Genomic DNA, 19,041 nt, shown 5'->3' with positions numbered 1-19,041 from the left:
GTCTACTTACGAGAGCCCTGACTGAATCTATTATAACAGTATCTCCCAATCTGGATCAAGCAACTGATGATTATCATCAATGGATTAGTGATTCCATTAACACTCTAGCTCTGGCTAAATGAGGAAATACCAACAGAACTGTTCCTTCTCAACCTTGGTTCAATGAAGAGCTTAGACTGGCCAAACAATCACGCAGAAGATTAGAGAGAAAATAAAAGTTGAATTATTGCTTGGAGGATAAAGACTCTCATCAGGCAGAACTATCACAATACAAAAAACTTTTGACCAAAACTAAATCAAATTTCTTTATAAATAAGATTAACTTGGCTCCGAATACTCCTAAAGAATTATTCTCTTTAGTGGTCAAGCATAGCAACCCGTCACCAGCCAGTAATCTTAACGCAGATGCCTCGTTCTGAAACACACTTGCTATCTTTTTAAAAACGAGGTAGAAGTGATCTTTAATGGTTTAACCTCAAGCCCTAGCTCTGTGGGGCTGTGTTTGAATGGCAACCCACAGGCAGCAGTGTGTAATGGCCCCGAAGTTGGAAAAAGGATATCAAGAAATCTTCTATTTTGGAGATTGAATTATCAGTACCTTCCCTATCCAATAATCCCACTATTTCAGATTTCTCCCCCTTACAATAGACCAAGTAACCAACTTGTTCAGGCAAAATAGGTCAGGCGACACATGTCCGCCTAAAGTCTTGCAGTTGGGATCAGTCATAGTTCCTGGACATCTCTTGGGGATTTTTAATCAAATGCGCCAGTCTGGATATTTCCCTAAATGTTTGAAAGTCGCATCAATTCTTCTCAATAATTACAAGCCACCTTCTCAACTTCCCTTTCCGGCCACACTGATCAAGAAAGTTATAAACACTGAGCTCTCTCTATATATCCAGGATCACAACTTACTGCATATCTCTCAGTTTGTCTTTAGAAGCCAACATAGCACTGAGAGAGCCTTGATAACAACCGCAGAATATGTCAGAAGAACTTTAGACAATAGAGGGAACGCTGCCTTAATTTTGTTAGCGATCTCTTTTTTTTTTTTTTTTTTTTATATTTTTATTCTTGTTTGCCAGCTGACAAAAAGTGCAGAAAAAGACACAAAAAGAAGAATATACATACATAAATTGTTTCATACATGTACAAAAGAGACATCAGAGTGTATATGTTATAAGCCAAATAATTTGATATATGGGGACAGTAAAAGAGTTCCTATTACAAGATCAAACTATAGACACATTCATCTTTTGGGGGGGGGGGAGGGGGGGAACAAAACAAAAAAAAAATTGACAGTTGTGCGACGTTTGAATGTTGTTTTACTCTAGAAAAGTCCCCAGTTTCTATTAAATTTGATCAGTGAACGTGTTCCCCTAAGATTTGCTAAGGCCAACTCCATGGCGTGTATCTCTGTTACTAGTGTCCACCACTTCCAAACCGTCGGGGGTTCCAAATCAACCCAAGCCCTAGCCAAGGTTAGTTTGGCACAGGAGATAAGTATGGTGGCTAAGGTTGATTGTGGAGGTGGAGAAGGATTGAAATCTAGTAGGACCGAGGCCGCCGTGATGATGGGTAGTGTAATATTTTTTAATCTAAGAACATTCTGTATATCCTCCCAGAAGGTCTTGAGTTTGGGGCAAGAATACAACATATGTACTAGATTGGCTGCCTCAGTTAGACACTTAGGGCACTTAGTGCGATTACTAAAGGAGGCGTTGGAGGACCATTTAGAGATTCTTTCAGGTGTATAGTAGAGCATACAGGTCGTTCTAAATTGTTGTAAGCGAAGGCTAGATGACCGTACAAGGTTGTTAATATTAGCCAAAGAATGCTCAATCTGATTTGAAGTAATATTTAAACCTAGTTGAGTACCCCACTTCGCGGCCAGTTTATCGCAATCGTTTGTTTTAAAAAGTACTAAGTATTTTATAGGCTTCGCTAATAACTGATTTATTTTTGTTTGAATAAAGACACGTCCATATGTCACATTCGGTGATATTTTGGATCTTTTTGTTATTGATTAAGTAGTTATGTAATTGCAGATGTTTATACCTTGTGGCTTCCGGTATATCATATATCTGTTTAAGCGTGTTGAATTCTAGAAAGCCCTGTGTGCCGTACAGATCCGCCAATACCTTAATCCCTAGTGAGGCCCAGTTATAAGTGATAGTATCTGTAAAAATGGCCGGAAGGCCTGGGTTACCCCACAGTGGCAATTTCGGATGGAAGAAAGTTGTTTTACAAAATTTTAGTACATTGTCCCAAATCCTAACAATATCTCTGGCAGTCTTAAACTTCACCCGCTTGTAGTAGTTCGGGTCATTCGCTCTAAATAAAAAGAATTGTGAGTCTTGTTTCAACATGAAAAAAAGAGCTCTGTCCCCATACATTAAAGAACGTAGACGTGTAAAAAACGCTGACCAGAAATAAAGTTTGAAATCTGGAAAGTTCAGCCCTCCCTTGTTTGTATTATTTTTCAACAATTTTAGTGATTTTCTAGCCTTCTTGTAGCTCCATATGAAGCTACTCAGAATCCCATCTAAGTGCTGAAAGAATTTATTATTTAATGCTAGTGGAATAGATCGAAATAAATAAACAAATTTTGGCAAAACCTTCATCTTAATAAGAATAATTCTGCTAATCATATTTAAGGGCAATTTGTTTATTTTTTCAGTAGGAGGGTGTTTTTTTTAATCAAGTCATTATAATTTATATTATTAATATCTTGTAGTCTGGCCGTTAGTTTGACCCCTAAGTAGGTTGCCTCTTTACAAATCTCGGGGATAGCCCTATTTGGAGAGTAATTAGCTATAACTTGAGTCTTCTGTCGATTAAGCTTGTAGCCTGACACCTTCCCGAATTTCTCAGCCTCTATAGATATTCCTTTCAGCGCATTAGCTATGTCAGTAGTGTATACGGCGATGTCATCCGCATAGGCTGTCATTTTCAGCTCCTGTGATCCGGAGCTGAAGGGCACAATCAGTATTTGAGAGTGGAGGGCTAACAGAAATGGTTCTAATGAGAGGGCAAATAAAAGGGGTGAAAGGGGGCATCCTTGACGGGTCCCGCGCATGATGGGAATATCTGATGAGGTCAGGCCCCCATAACTAATGCATGCAATTGGTTTATCATAGAGTGCTTTTATACCCTTCAAAAAGTTTCCCCCAAAACCGATTTTAGACAGCACACTCCAGAGATAGTCCCACCCCACTCGGTCAAAAGCTTTTTCAGCGCCTAATAAGATCATGCCGAGTGGGGTGGACTCGGTCTCCGCGACATCGAACGCCGTAATAGCCATATTTACATGTATAGTTGTGTCTCTCCCGGAGATAAACCCATGTTGTTGTGGATTGACTATTTTGGGCATAATTGGAGCTAATCTAAGTGCCATAATTATGGCGACTATTTTCGCATCAGTATTTATCAGGGAGATGGGTCGATATGACCCTCTCTCTTTGTTAGCGATCTCGGCAGCGTCCGATACTGTTAGCCATCAACTCCTTCACAATCGGTTGTTCGAGATAGGAGTTAGAGGTACTGCTCTTAAGCTCTTCAGCTCATTTGTCACTGGCAGAACACAGTACATAGAATGTAACGGTCACAGATCTACATATTTCACTCTTCCCTGTGGTGTACCACAAGGGTCAGCACTGAGTCCCACCATTTTTAATCTGTATGACTGATCAAAGGCCTTGGCATCTCGTTTGTTTCTTACGCTATCGACACCCAAATTGTATTGTCAGTCACAGAAAATGTTGATAACACAGCTAAATGCGTCCACAACTGCATGCTACAGATTGGGAGTTGGATGTCTAACAACTGTATGAAGTTAAACTCATATAAAACTGAGGTGCTGCTGTTTGGGAATCATCCATCATTTTGGTCCCCTAGCTGGTGGCCTCAAGAAATGGGTTCCATCCCCACTCTTGTGCCAAAGGTGAAAACTCTCCTTTGTGGGTGATGCCAATGTCATCACCTCGTCATGCTTCTGCATCTTTAAATCACTTAGGAAGAGTTTCCCTTTTATCCCTCTGGACGTACGTAAAGCAGTGATTACCTTTCTAGTCTTTTCTAAAATAGACAACTGTAATGGGCTCTTCCTGACTGCCCATAAGAAAGCTCTGGACAAATTGCAAATGGTCCAGAATGCGGCTGCCAGGTTGCTTTAAGGTATTCGAAAACATCAGTCTGTGTCCAAGTCTCTCCCCCTACTCCACTGGCTCCCGGTCAAAAAAAGGGTTATGTTCAAATCCCTGTGCATAGCTTTTAACGCCCTCCATTTTGAGGGTCCATTTTCTTTTAAGCGGAAGAAGTGTGGCTTAATGGTTAGAGCGGCAGACCCTGATGCAGAGGTCTAGCCCGGGACCAGGGTTCGATTCCCCGCCTCGGCGGGTCTTGGGCTCAAAAATTCCACGGACCTGATAATTCTCGCCTCGGTGCCTATTCCAATCATGGAGTCCCACTCTGCAACTCTGGGCAATAGCTTGCTTAATCTCCACAACGGCCCCCACAACGCTAAGAATGCCTGGCCTCCACCTTGGGGGTGCCCAGGAGTGGACACCTCACAGGGAAAGCCAGGATGGGTTCCACAGAGGTGTTCGTACAAGCGCCTTGAGACCCTTGCGGGTGAGTAGTGCGCTATACAAGTATCAATTTACATTTTTTACATTTTTAAGCAACTCTTCCACATTTACATTGATGCCACAACCTTAAGATGTGTCATTCAATCTAATTTGATTATTCTCAAGTGTAAAAGAGCTACCTGGGGAGGCAAGAGCTGTGCAGTGCCAAACTCTGGAATACGTTACCTTTCGTAAAGCTCTTAAAACTTGGCTATTCAACTACTAGCTCAGTATGCTCTCTCACTTCTCCTATGTCTCAGTGATGTCTGGTGTTTTCTTTACCCTGGCCCACTTTCTTTGGAAGTCAGCGCCTAGACACCCGCTGGTAGGAGTGTGCTTTAGAAATCATAATTTCATTTAATTAAATTTCATCTAACGTTTACTTGTCTGTTTTATGTAGTGAGAGCATCAGTCTTGCATAGCCTCAAAGCAGATGGTGAAAAATATTCTAGACATTCCACTGACCTCCTCTGCTAAATAAGACTGGAGCACTTAATACATTTTGAGGATCACATCTTTCTCTCTTCCTGGCAAATACAAGTGATCGTGAGGCGCAGATCATGGAAGATTTTTCCAGCAGTGCTTTCCTTTGCTTATGCTTATGCTGGAGGTTATTAATTTTCAGCAGCCAGTCTTTCATGTATTGGCCTATCTAACATTTTCTGTGCATTTTAGCGAGCATTTATTCTTATAGGAGATAAAGTTACTATCATGGGGCATTAGAATTGCGTGTAATAGGGGCATATGAGAAACCCATATGATTTATAATGCTTCCAAAAAATAATTTCTTCAAAGGCTGACACAATTTTAAGAAAGCTTGCCTGCAGATTGCTAATAAATCTGCAAGGAGCAATGTCTTTTAGGGATAGCCAAAGGGATTTCATGGAGAAAGAAAGTATATTTTCTGCAGTGTCTTTCTTTGGCCATTTTGTTTACAGAAATAATTGTTTTCTTTAACCTAACCCTTTGGTGAGCATTTTTGCAATTATTTGATCTGGGGAAAGTGATAACTTACATTATTTGTCTAGAAGACCTTTGCTTTACTCGACCAAAGTTAGTTGGAAGAGAGTGTCTGGTTTGAACATTTTTCAAAAACAATATTCCTATTTTTAAGGTGTATTTAGAAGATCACTGACACAATATCATGATAAACAATATCATTGACAAAAATACTATGCCAAAATACACACATAGAAGTTGTAAAATGCCATTTAAAGAATATTTATGTGCAGGAAGGGGCATCTTCCTGCACATAAACTATCTTCCCCTGCAACACAGACACCCTTTGTAGTAGGCTGGCTTAGTATATGTTGCACACTTATGTTAGTGGCACCCTGCACTATTCCAGACAACCCTTATGATAATTTTATGGGTCTTAGACAACCTTAGAAAGCTGGTAGCTGTGGAGAGCAGCCTTCCGGCTTAGTCCAGAAGGAATGTAAAACAGCTTGTTTTACTAGTACATAATCTTATGGTGTATGTTAAGTGAAAAGGAACTTCACAGTGTAGTTATAAAAAATATGTATTTATTATAAATACTCACTAACACATTGCAATATCTCCTACCCAGAGATATAACCACAATACAAATAGTACTTTGATAATAGAAGACGTGAGTAGCTCAAATGCAAAGTGGTCTCCAGGGGGAGACCAAACCATATGATAAAATACTGGAATGCAAACCACAACCTAAGGAAAAACTGGACCCAAAGACACTAGAGAGTTGGGTGCCCAAGGAATCACCCAAGGTAACTACCCAGGAACCCCAAGGAGGCCGTGTGCAGAGTGGGAACACGACCGCATGCTCAATACACGTCAAAGGGTAAGTCACGGTTGCAATTTTAAAGAAGAGGTACCCTTCCCGCTGGACCCTGAAGAAACCCAGTTGAAGACGCAAGGTTGGAGAGTAACACCACCTGTGGATACCCCAGGAACCAGAATACTTACACCAGGGAAGCCATGTGCAAAGGTGCAAAATGACGTCGGGAACCGCCGTAGACCACAATGGAGGACTTCAGTGAAGATGCCAATGGTGAAGAAGGTGAAAGAGTATGGTGGAACCCAAAGGTGGATTCAAGAAGAGAGGTGCCTGCAAGCAGAGAGGACAGAGTCTATGCCACTCAGGAGTGACCAGGAGGCATGGAAGACGAATGCCCACCGATGTCAATGGGCAGGAGAGTTGACAGTGCCCTTGAAGTTGCAGCTGTGCTGATCAGGTGACACTGTGGAAGACTGGATCCATTCATGAGCTGTCCCATGACGAATGTCAAGAGCCAGTGAGTTCAGTGTCTGGCAGGGGCACTAATAAGCCTTGGTTACGGCAACCAATGTTGTGATAAAAAAAGGTGCAGTGTGGAGGCCAGCAAGGTCCAAGTGACTCACCATGGGCAAGTAAGTCAGAGCAGACCACTAGCAAGCAGAGGAGCCCACTGGGGCCAAAGAAGACCCTCGAGAGGACCAATGGGCTACAGGCACAGGAGTCCCAAGAGGACCACAACAAGCTGACCAAAGGTGGAAGGCCCACTGTGCAGAGGACGCAGTGCAGACAAATATCTTGGCTGCAGGAGATGCTTGAGGCTGGAAGTTCTTGGAGCCAGGAGGTCTCTGGTGAAGAGAGTCAACAGGCCTTGGCATGGCAAGTCAACGCGATGCACAGGGGTCCCGCTCCAGCGGTTCCAATGAGGGACATTGGCATCACACTTGCAGTAAAGACAGTGCAGGCCTCAAGGGAGTTTCAGAACCACCACTTGGGCTGCTAAACCTTTCAGAGTCCGTAGGAGCTCAGGAACAGCAGAAGAGTCCGCTTTGTTGCAGTGCCTGCAGATGGAGGGACATGACACCTTCACTTCAAGGGAGATTCCTTTGGGTGTCTTGGATGTCCACAGGCATGCAGAATAACCTGGATGAAGCACAGGCACAGAAGACACAGAAGACTTGCTGGACGACGAGACCAGGATCCCAGCAGGAGGCTTCCCATTTGCAGTCTTGGTTCCCAAAGCGAAGTCCAGCAAAGTCAAAAGTGCCCAGAAGGTTGAAGATGAAGTGGTTTTGGATCTAAATCTTGTTCCACGATGAATCTAGAGACCCACCCACAGGTGAGCCTTAAATAGCCCCTAAGGAAAGGGTTGGGACATTTCAGGGGTCCCTCCATTAGCAGGGCCTGGATAGTGGGGAGGATACGCCAAATGTACTTTTTCCAGATTTGCACCAGAGGGGGAGCCATTGGCTCCATCAATTGGTTTCAACTGGAGTATGCAAGGATGGCACAAAATGTGCCCTTCAAAGCAGTCTACCGGCACTGGCAAACTTCCCCACCCTGTCCTAATACACTAAGTCTTATGTGGGAGGTGGTCACACCTTCCCTTGACAGGAAACCTTTTCCTGCCTTCCCCCGGCTTGAGCTTGATTCAGCAGTAGGAGGGCAGAATCGTGTCTCCTGTTGGCAGCAGCCATATTTTGCCGTCCGGGTCTAGAAGACTAGTACCGGGAGCACGGGGTCTTCCCCAAGGAGCTTTACAGTGCATGGAATCATACCTCCAACACTCTTTACAGTGTTGGGGTATGATTCCAACATGTTTGATACCAAACACAGCAGGGTTTGTTACAACCAGTTTAGTGATAGCCATCACGTAATGATGCATGGCCACTCTATGTATCGTAATGATTGATGCAATTACAACCCGGGAGAATGCAGGGGTGTCCTTCTCATGCAGGGGCACCCTCACACTTAGAATCAGACACCCTGTCTTCAGGATTGAAAAGCCTGCGTTAGGGGTGACTTATAGGTTTTAAGTTCTGTGACCTCAGATATAAGAAAACGTATTTCTGTGTAAGTGGTGCTAGCACCAGCTTACTCAGGCTACAATGGCAGGCCTGGTCTCCCATGGGTGGCATAATGCATGCGTAAGGCCATGGGGGACCCCTTGGTTCCCCATGGCCCCTTGATACCTTAGTATCATATAGTAGGGACTTATAAGGATATGTCAGTAGCCAATATGTGGGGTAACTAAGTACTCACCATGTCCAATTTAGGGGGAAGCACAGGGACTGGGGCCCTGATTAGCATGATCCCAGTTAGACTAGTCCGAAAAACATAATGACACTAGACAAAAGTGGGATTGACCATGAAAACAGATCCTACTTTCCTACATCCTTGCACTATGGTGCAAGGATGCCTGTATTGGTGCTAGGCAGCTGAATGTAGTGCCAGCACAGGGGGAAACACAGTGATGCACCCCATTCTTGTAAATATGGTGCAGCCCTGCATTTCCAAAGTGACGGAGCGTGTCGTTAGCCTTTTTGACACGCTTCGCCACTTTACTAGTAAATATGTCCCTCAGTATTGTAAGCAGCCTTGAGTTATTAGACAGAATCATTTCAGAATGACAATTTCCACATAACATGGAAGACTGTGTGCACAAGGTAATAACCTACATACCTGTGCCTCTTTTGCTTTAAAAGATGGGATATTTGTAAAGTTTTCACCACAGTATGAAGGCTTAGTTATTTTATGCAAATAGTATATTTTTTTACAAGAGTTGCACAGAGTGAACACTGTTCTTAGTAGATACTTTTTAATACTTTGGGCCCTATTACAATGTCAGTTGGTGAGCCTCTGACTGCTTTTCAGAGGCTCAGTGACCGACATCGTAGGTTTATAGTTCTATATTTCAACTGCCTAATCATAATGTAGGCGGTCAGAGTTTAAAACGGCCTATCAGACCGTATGGCTTCCAACGGGCTCAAGGAGCCTGCCAGCCAGTCAAAGGCTGCACATAATCCCTTATGGATGGCCTTTCCGCCGTGGGGATTATGATGTCAGAAAGTGAAGGTTGGGGGCCCCTAGCAGAACCCCCATACCTCAGCAGCATCTGATTGGGGGCTTGAGGGGCATCCTTGGTGCCCCACTGTAATCCATGCACCGTGTGGCAGGCATGTGCCTTCCACGCAGTGCAGGAATTAACAGAAACTCAAATTTCTCTATGGAAGCTTGTGCTGTGGCTGATTTCTGACTGCAGCACAAGCTCCCATAGAGAAATGGGAGCTTGCCACCACACCATGTGCGGTCGCATTGTAGTTGCAGTGTTCGGTCCTGAGACTGCAACTCTTACCAACATCGTAATGAGCCTCTCTGTGGTCTATTTCTCATGAGAGGTTCATTGTCTTTAAGCAGTGTAGTACAGAGTAAACTCTCTCCATTGAGTAAACAATGTTTACAATACCTACTTTTCTTCTCATAACAACTTCATATCTGAATGTAGGCCCAGTGACTGTGAGAGGGTTGATAAAAGTAAAAGCTGTCCATAGAAGGGCATTAATTTTGAAAGATATGTTCAGTTTCTTGAGAAAACACTGCATCTAATGAGAGTTTGCTATATATCTTTGGTTATTTGTTAATGTGAACTAGGCTCTCTGTAAAGTGTATGGTAGAGGCTCAATTTTGCACATAGCACATGCTAGCTACACCTAAGGGAGTTCTATCTGCTGTGTTATTAATAAAACTTCATATTTTTATGGGCTATTTTTTACTTCCTTTCAGGCCTCTAACGTCATACTAGTTTATATACTAATGTGTACAAAAGAAGCTTGGATAATGTCATCAATGATGTCATTTGAGATGTCACCAGCGATGCCATAAATGATGTCATAAAACATGTCATAAGCAGTGCATGGCTTGTGTTCAAGTTATAGTTAGCTCTACTAACTATAACTGGTGAATTTCTGTGTTTTTCTTTGTTCAAAATGCAAATGTAGAAAAAATGCATATGTATTAGGAAAACAAAAAGCATTTAATCAATTTAATTAGTGACTATTCAATACATCTTTTTATAATCAACTATTAAATAATTGTTATTCAATTATTAACTAATGAACTTCCCACCTTGTACCCCTACACACCTAGCAGCCAGCACCTAAAATATAACTAGAAAAATAACTATTCCATAACTTGCATATTTTAACTTCCTACCATAGACCTCTGCAAACCTAGGGGTCTATTACGAAGGCGGGCGGGCCATCGCATCGTGAAATGGGACCGGCCGTTATGTGTGCCGGCAGTCCCGAATACACAATTAGGATGCGCCCACTACACTGGAGGGCGCATCCCGCATTTTTTACATTGCAGTGGGCGGTGCTGTTAGCAGCACCTGCCGCAATGCAAAAAAGGCATTTGTGCATTTGCATGCACAACGTGGCAGGCACTGCGTGGTGCCTGCCACGTTGTGCATGCAAATGCAGAGAGTACCTTAGGTACCCCATGTGCCCCTCAACCCCCCAACATTCTTGGGGCCCGCAAAGGGCCCCCTACTGTGAAAATCACATGCCTCATTGCCGCCACAGAGAGGCTGCTTCCTGCATGCATTGTAATATGGATGGCAGTGTCTATCAGACAGTGGAAAATGGGAGGTGGGCGGGAGATAATGTCGGATGTTCTTGATCCGCCCAACATTGTAATAGACCCCAAAGCATCCGGAAACTAAAATATAATTAAAATATGTATGTATTCAACAATTTCATTTTTAAAATTCAATCAAATTATTAATTCACAAATAATGCATAGTAGTTATTTACGTATTACTTAATAAATGTACGATCCTATACACCTACAAACATAGCATCTTGCAACTAAAACATATTTAAAATAAATAAATATTCCATATTTTAAATAATTGAAAATCAATTAAATAATAATTTACAATTAATTAACAATTAATAATAAATTGTTAATTATTACTTGATTAACTTACCACCCAACACCTCTACAAACCTAGCTGGCCCCAACTAAAGTATAAGTAAAGTAAATAGGTATTCCATAAGTTACATAATTAAAAATCAATTAAATAATTGACTGTAATGAATAACTAACCGTTAATTGATTCTTTCTTAATTAACTTCCTACCCTATACCCAAACAAACCTAATGCATTATTTCTTAATTAACATCCCAACCTATGCCATACAACCCCAAACGCCTACTACAACACTATAAATTACTTTTAATGTAAATCTAAATCAATTAAAATTAAAAGCTATAGTTTAAAACAATTGATAACATTTATATAAACAATAGTAACACATAAAAAAATATCTAAAACGCATTAAAATAATTCGAAAATTATATTTTAACCGCTATGTTAGTGTTAAAAATAATAAAAACATCAATATTATTTACAACGATATTACCTGCCTCAAAAACAATATTCTTGTGAACGATATTTGTGCATTACAATATTTGTTTGTCACAATATTAAGGGGCCGATTCCGATTTGGGAAAAAACACTCCAAATAGCCGTATGGAGCCTTTTTCCCATACGAATAGTACCTTGCAGCCTCCCCCTTACGTACGATGAAGTACGATTCGTACCAGGAGCAGGACTCCATACGAATCGTATTAAGACCGTACAACTCTAATCTCCATATGATTCTCCCTCGGAATCCGCTGTACGCGACATCCGTACTGTTCAAAGCCAGTTTTCCCGACCCAGCAAGTACTATTCGTGTCGGGTACGCACCGTAGGGCGCTTTTTTTTACAGGAGCCCAAAACGTCCAGAGAAGCAGAGTACGCCTCAAAACAGGTACGGAACCCCCCCCGGGTACGGTGTGTATACCCCATGTCTGCAGGGGGTATGGTTCGTACCCTTGCGATCATGGGGTGTACGCACCGTACCCCATGATCATGGGGTGTACGGTGCGTACACCCTGCGTTCATGGGGTAGCGATCATGGGGTACAGTGCGTACACCCCATGATCGCAGGGGTACGCACCGTTCCCCTGCGATCATGGGGTGTATGCGCCGTACGGTGTGTATGTGATTGTGTGGTTGTCCGTACGAATCGCCCTTACCTGACGTGGACCGTACGAATCGTGTCCTCATACCCCATTCCGGATCAAACTCATCAGGTCGTACGGCATGTTTACGAATCGTACGGTTCACTGTGAGGGTCCATGTCGTACAGTTTCAGCCTTGCAATTCGTACGGTTTACGACGATTCGAACGGATTGACGAGGTATGGATCGTACTATGTGATTCGGACGGACGTATGCGATTCGTAGGGAGAGGGCTCCAGATAAGATTCGGACGGACACTTTTTTTCCCGAATCGGAATCGGCCCCTAAATGCTAGATATTTCTGCCTCCTGATATTTTTAAGCCAACATTTTGTCCAAACACATGTTTAGATTGTTGCTGGTACGGCATATAGTAACTGATTGTTTAAGGACCAGGTGGAAGATTATTCCTGGGGTGAATATTTTTCTACAGTAATTTTAATGTCTATGCTGAAATTTGGTATGCTTTTCAGAAAATGTTGTCCCCTCTCTCACAGTCACAACCATTACTGCTGTGACAAGGCTTGGAAACTTACTTTCATGTGTATCAGGAGTCCAGTATAGTTATCTCTAGTACTTTTGTACAATATTCTTGATCCCAATTCAACCAGGAAAATAATAAGCCTTTTGATTGGTTGCAAGTCAGTCACATAGCTGTTTGGGATCCATCTTCCTGGCAAGTAGTCTGACCTTTCCATTACGCTCAATGTCCAAATGAACTAATGAAAATAGCCTCTGAGGCCCATGCTTTGCTATGTTTTGGATGCCAAAGGCCTAATGCCTCCATCATAGTGGTAAATTATGAGCATGTCATCATGTGGCATGGAGGCATGGAGCAGTTATGAAAAATGGGTATCCAATGCGCTGGACGTGGTGGCTCCCTGGACACTCAAACCCCCCGCAAGACAATCTAAAACTGCCCCTTGGTTTTCGGAAAAACTTAAGCTAGCTAAAGCCATATGCAAAAACCTTGAACGCAGCTGGAGAAAAAACTATAACCCAGAGTCTAAAACAATTTATAAAAGGGAACTAAAAAAATACCAGGAATTAGTGAGAACTGAAAAAGGCATCCATCTTAAAAGTAGAATCGACCTAGCGGACAATCCCACCAGAGAACTCTTCACTATCTACAGAGAACTTACGGTCCCGTCCAGACTTGAAGCCCAAGACACCTACTCCAAGGAGCTGTGTGACTCTATAGCTGATTTTTATGTTGGAAAAATCGACAAAATCCATGCCACCTTTGTGGATGACGATGACCTCTCTAGTAAACATCTGGTAGGTATAGATACCCATAGGGTGAAATCTTGCCTCACATGCTTCATAACACCTGAGAGACAGGAACTATTAAGTATTGTAAATAGTATACAATCGGGCTCGCCTTGTGATGTCTGTCCACCGGCACGCTACAAGGGAGTCATGGAGAGAATGATCATCGATCAGATTAGTCACATGGTGTCATTGTCTTTCCAAGAATGTCTCGTATTGGACACGTGGAAAACAGCTCAGGTCATTCCTCTAAAAAAGAAATCCAACATCCACATTTCCCAATTCCAAAATCTTCACCCTATTTCCCTTCTTCCCTTCTGTGCGAAGGTTGTGGAAAAAGTGGTAAATAGGCAGCTGATGAGTTATTTGGAGGAACAATCTCTCCTTCACCCCACTCAATCGGGTTTTAGAGCTGGCTACTCTACGGAGTCAGCCTTACTCTATTCTACTGAATGTCTCAGACAAATAGTAGATGAACAAGAGACAGCAGCATTGGTTTTATTAGATCTCAGTGCAGCTTTTGACACCGTGCTGCACACAACGCTGCTGTCTCGGCTCTCTGATATGGGAGTGGGGGGACAGGCTCTGGCCTGGATAAAATCCTTTCTGGCTAGCAGGAGCTTTCAGATGCAGTTTCCACCTTTCAAATCTTCCCTTAGAAAGGCAAGCCATGGGATTCCCCAGGGCTCGAGTTTGAGCCCCACTTTATTTAATATCTACATGGAACCCCTGGCTCGCCTAGTGGAAGTATTTGGGGTGGGCATTGTAAGTTATGCTGATGACACCCAACTGATGTTCAAGCTTACGCCCGACCACAGTGAAGATGCCACTAATTTTTCCAACTGTCTGTCATCAGTGGCATCTTGGATGAACAGTAACTGTTTGCGCCTTAATTGTGCAGAAACGGAATTATTGGTGGTTGGGAAATCAGCTTCTGCATGGTCGCACATGTGGTGGCCTACGGAACTGGGTAGCCCACCTCACCCTGTGGATTCGGTATGCAATCTGGGCATAATGCTCGACTCAGAACTTTCTTCTAAATCCCATGTCAGCAAAGTGACAGCCAGGTGCTTCAGCATACTGAAGGTTCTGCGTAAGGTTTTAGATCTCCTCGCTTTTGAGGCCAGAAAGACAATTGTCCATGCTTTGGTGACTCCTCATCTCGATTATGGGAATGCTCTGCTTCTTGGTTTGAGCAAAAAAGGCCTACACCAACTTCAGTGCGTGCAGAACGCAGCCGCTCGCCTGGTGCTCAGACTCCCTCGCAGAGCATCTGGGAAGCCCGCTCTGGCTAAACTTCATTGGCTCCCTGTGAAGGAGCATATTAAATTTAAAGCCCTTTGCTTTGTGCATCGAATTGCCCAGGGCAAAGGCCCAGACTACTTGAAAAATCTCCTCATCATGCATAGCCCCACTAGGAACCTGCGATCGTCCGGTGCAATGCTGTTTAAACCCCCCAGAATCACCAGAGCTAGGATGGGTGGTCGCTCATTCAGATACTTGGCTTCCAAGTGCTGGAATGATCTTCCGCTCGACCTCCGTATGGAACCTTCTGAGACTAGGTTCCGGGCGAATCTTAAGACTCTCCTCTTTCCTCCTGGCTAACCTTTTTGCCATGTTTTCTTTTTCTGGCCCTCTTTCTTCTACCTCTGGCGAATTGACAGTATTTAGCGCGGGGACACACTGTTCTTTGTGTAGGCAGGCGCTTTAAAAATGGTTTTATTATTATTATTATGTGCCTCATAACCTATCCCGATCATATCCATCATATACACACTTAAAGACCAAAATCTCAAATCACGACTTCTCAAAGTTCTAGATACAGTTTCACATTTTCATCCCTTCTCAGCATGACCCATATTGATTGAGTTTCAGAACTTTTGGTCTCCTTGTTATTTCCTCAAGACTGCAGGAGTGACACCAGCAGAAGTAAATGGATTTGTGCCAGGGGAAAAATGAACATTCAAGATTAAAGCTTATTATTAATATAAATATTGAGGAATTGTGAGTGACACATTAAACTCTGAAAATAATGACAAGCATTCAGGCTCTTTCTTTAGGTGTGAGTCTACCTTCTACTCAGTGGCTGGCACCCATCGCCCACCAGCCTGCACCCACTTTTCTTGCTGGACCCTGGATATTCCTAGCGGTGACCACAAAAAAGCACCCATCAGTCATTGGTGAGGACAAGTTGTGCTGTGCAATATTTGCTCCTGCTCAGCTATTGTGTATCTCAGCTTGGTAAGATACATCACAACCTCATTTCAGAATTGACATGGTCAATGAAGCACCTCTCCCAATCCTGGTGTGATCTGTACTAGTTTCATTTGTTGAGGTTAAATTGACACTTTTTGCCTTCATACACAATGTCAACCAAGAGTGGACCCATACTGGATGGACGTGTGTGTCTAATGTGTCACCTCCAAAGATGTGTGCATGTCATTATTTTAGGAGTTTGTATCATGCCTCAGAAAACCATAACATTTTTACCTGACCTGCAAGTTCAGATATTAAATAGTCTATTTGACCTAACTGTAATATTCTTGACACAAAAACTGTTTATGCGATCATGGAAATATTTTATTTCACTGAGCTGCCAATTTCTTCAGTTCAGCATGTCTGCTGTATATAAAAAAAACTCTTGCTTAATTAAACAGATTAAACTTTTTCTCTATATAAAATACAAATGTAGCCACATATAGTATACACATGACCCCTGACTTGGGTCCACATGTACGAACACACATTTCTGCAACTTCCAAAATGTGACTTTTTCGGACTTGCAATTAAGAAGTCACAAAATGGCATGTACATACCCATGCCATCCCGATTTAGTGACTCGATAATGAGTCACACAGCTGAATCGGAAATTACAAATAATGATTTTCTATGTGATCACAATGCTAATGCGGTCACAAATTGCGATTGCAATCGGAATTAGTGACCGCATTTGAAAGAAATAGGCTTTCTGCTTCCTGGGTCAGGAAAGGATCCCAAACACAGGATGTGGGGCCCAGGAGAAGCCAGGAGGGCAGGCAGAATGAGGAGGCGAGAACTGCTGCACACCCCAGAGTGACCTGGGCAGGCAGAAAGCAGCAAAAATCTCACTTAGCAATGGTCAGCCAACAACCAGAAGGATACAAGGTTAAAAAAGAGGAATTACAGTTCTCAGAAAGAGAACTTAAAATATTGATGGGTGATTGCTGCAACAATCACGTCCAGCTTTTTGGGCGTGACTCCATAACTGTGCCAGAGTCCCAGAAAAGGAAGAACCGGAAAAACATACAGCAGAGGATAAATAATGTGAGAAAACTGCTTATGGAGGAAGTAAAGAAAAGGTGGTACAACCTGTTCTCCAGGAAAAACTAAATGGTGGCAACACACCTGACAGGAGGTTGTCCGTCAACTGCACCTGAACCCTCAACAATGGAGTCAATGGTGGCGTCAACCCTTGAACCAGAGGCTGTGGCAGGGGTTGGGAGCCTGGATACATCCACGCCTCTACCATAACCAAGTAAGTGCTAAATTTCAACAATGCCATATTTTCAGCCCTTAATCATAGTGACCACATTCATGTATTACAACCGTAAGCATATCTATCTGGGTGGTCCATTTACATGTTGAAAAATCAGACATGTTGCATTGTGGGAAATATAGTCATTGACATAAACGGTGTAGTCAGTGTAAAAAAAAAGGTGACTAATGTAGTGCAACCAATGATAATGTGTATCACACGTAAAATGTATTAATATCCCCATTATCAAATTAGATACACCTGTGGATGAAATTGAAGGGACGGAAGATAAGGGCGAAGACCAGAGACAGATGGAGGAAAAACAGATTGAAGTGCCTGGGAGAGTACCCTCTACATCACATAGCCAGTCCAGCACTTTGCCCTTCACCTCACAGCCAGCAGTAGTAGAGGGGCAGGATATCCACCCACTCCAAGACAGCATCCAGTCAGCAGGTCAGACAGCTGCATTCCACTCTGGCTGGGCATAGGCCCAATCACACAAGGCAGGCATGTAAGTCCTATGCTAGATCTGAGCAACATCCGTTGTATCGTGGGCTGAGGGAAGCAATGCTGCAGATACAGCGCCTGCAGCAAAAACACATTTGGTTGATCAATTGTGAATTGACACTGGGGTTCAACACAATGTCTAAGCAGTTGGCAATCAGGCCTGCATGGACAGCAAAATCGATGACCTAGCAGGCGCCATCAGCAGACTCTGCACTGAGCCGTCAGAGAACAGGAGCCTGCAAAGGCGCAGAAAAAAGGAGCAGGGGTGCTATGACAAGGGACAACACACTGTCCAAGCACACATTGGCTCTACAAGTAAAAATGCACCACTACAGTGGGGATGTCCCATGGGGACTTGCCCAATAGAACAGCAAAAGTGGAAGCTATCCAAACTGCCCACATTGTAAGTGGGTGGCTGCAGAGGCGCTGGACAGTGAGGTTTCAAGCATCAGCTGCTTCTCTGCCTTTGATGCTTTTGTGCTGCGACATAGAGGCAGCCGCAATCTGGCACCTCCACATGGTACCAGCTCACATACTGAATGCACTTCCAAGAAGTAATTGACAGGTGCAAGTCAATGTTTGTCAATTTCAGTTCTTCACTTCAGTTGGGGTGATGTAACGGACCTACAAATGGTGCACAGACATAATATCGACTCCAAAATATCGTTTGGACAGAATATCGAGGAAAAAATATCGTTTGGACAAAATATCGACTGGACAGAATATCGACAGCCAAAATATCGTTTTTAAGGTAAGTGCAGTAATATCGACTGTAAATAATATAGAAAGTGAAAATATGTAAGTATATACTATAGATAGTAAAAAAATTGTTTTTATTTTTAGGGTTCAGGGTCAGTTTTCAGTTTTTGGGTAAAGCGGTATTTTTAGGGTTCAGGGTCAGTTTTCAGTTTTTGGGTAAAGGGGTATTTTTAGGGTTCAGGGTCAGTTTTCAGTTTTTGGGTAAAGGGGTATTTTTAGGGTTTAGGGTCAATTTTCAGTTTTTGGGTAAAGGGGTATTTTTAGGGTTCAGGGTCAGTTTTCAGTTTTTGGGTAAAGGGGTATTTTTAGGGTTCAGGGTCAGTTTTCAGTTTTTGGGTAAAGGGGTATTTTTAGGGTTCAGGGTCAGTTTTCAGTTTTTGGGTAAAGGGGTATTTTTAGGGTTTAGGGTCAGTTTTCAGTTTTTGGGTAAAGGGGTGTTTTTAGGGTTCAGGGTCAGTTTTGGGTTTTTGGGTAAAGGGGTATTTTTAGGGTTCAGGGTAAGTTTGGGGTTTTTGGGTATTATTTTATTATATTTTGT

This window comes from Lissotriton helveticus, chromosome 5_1 (assembly GCF_964261635.1).
Source record: "Lissotriton helveticus chromosome 5_1, aLisHel1.1, whole genome shotgun sequence".
NCBI classification, from domain to species: domain Eukaryota; kingdom Metazoa; phylum Chordata; class Amphibia; order Caudata; family Salamandridae; genus Lissotriton; species Lissotriton helveticus.
The sequence above is the reverse complement of the archived record's forward strand: the minus strand, read 5'-3'. Positions refer to the sequence as shown.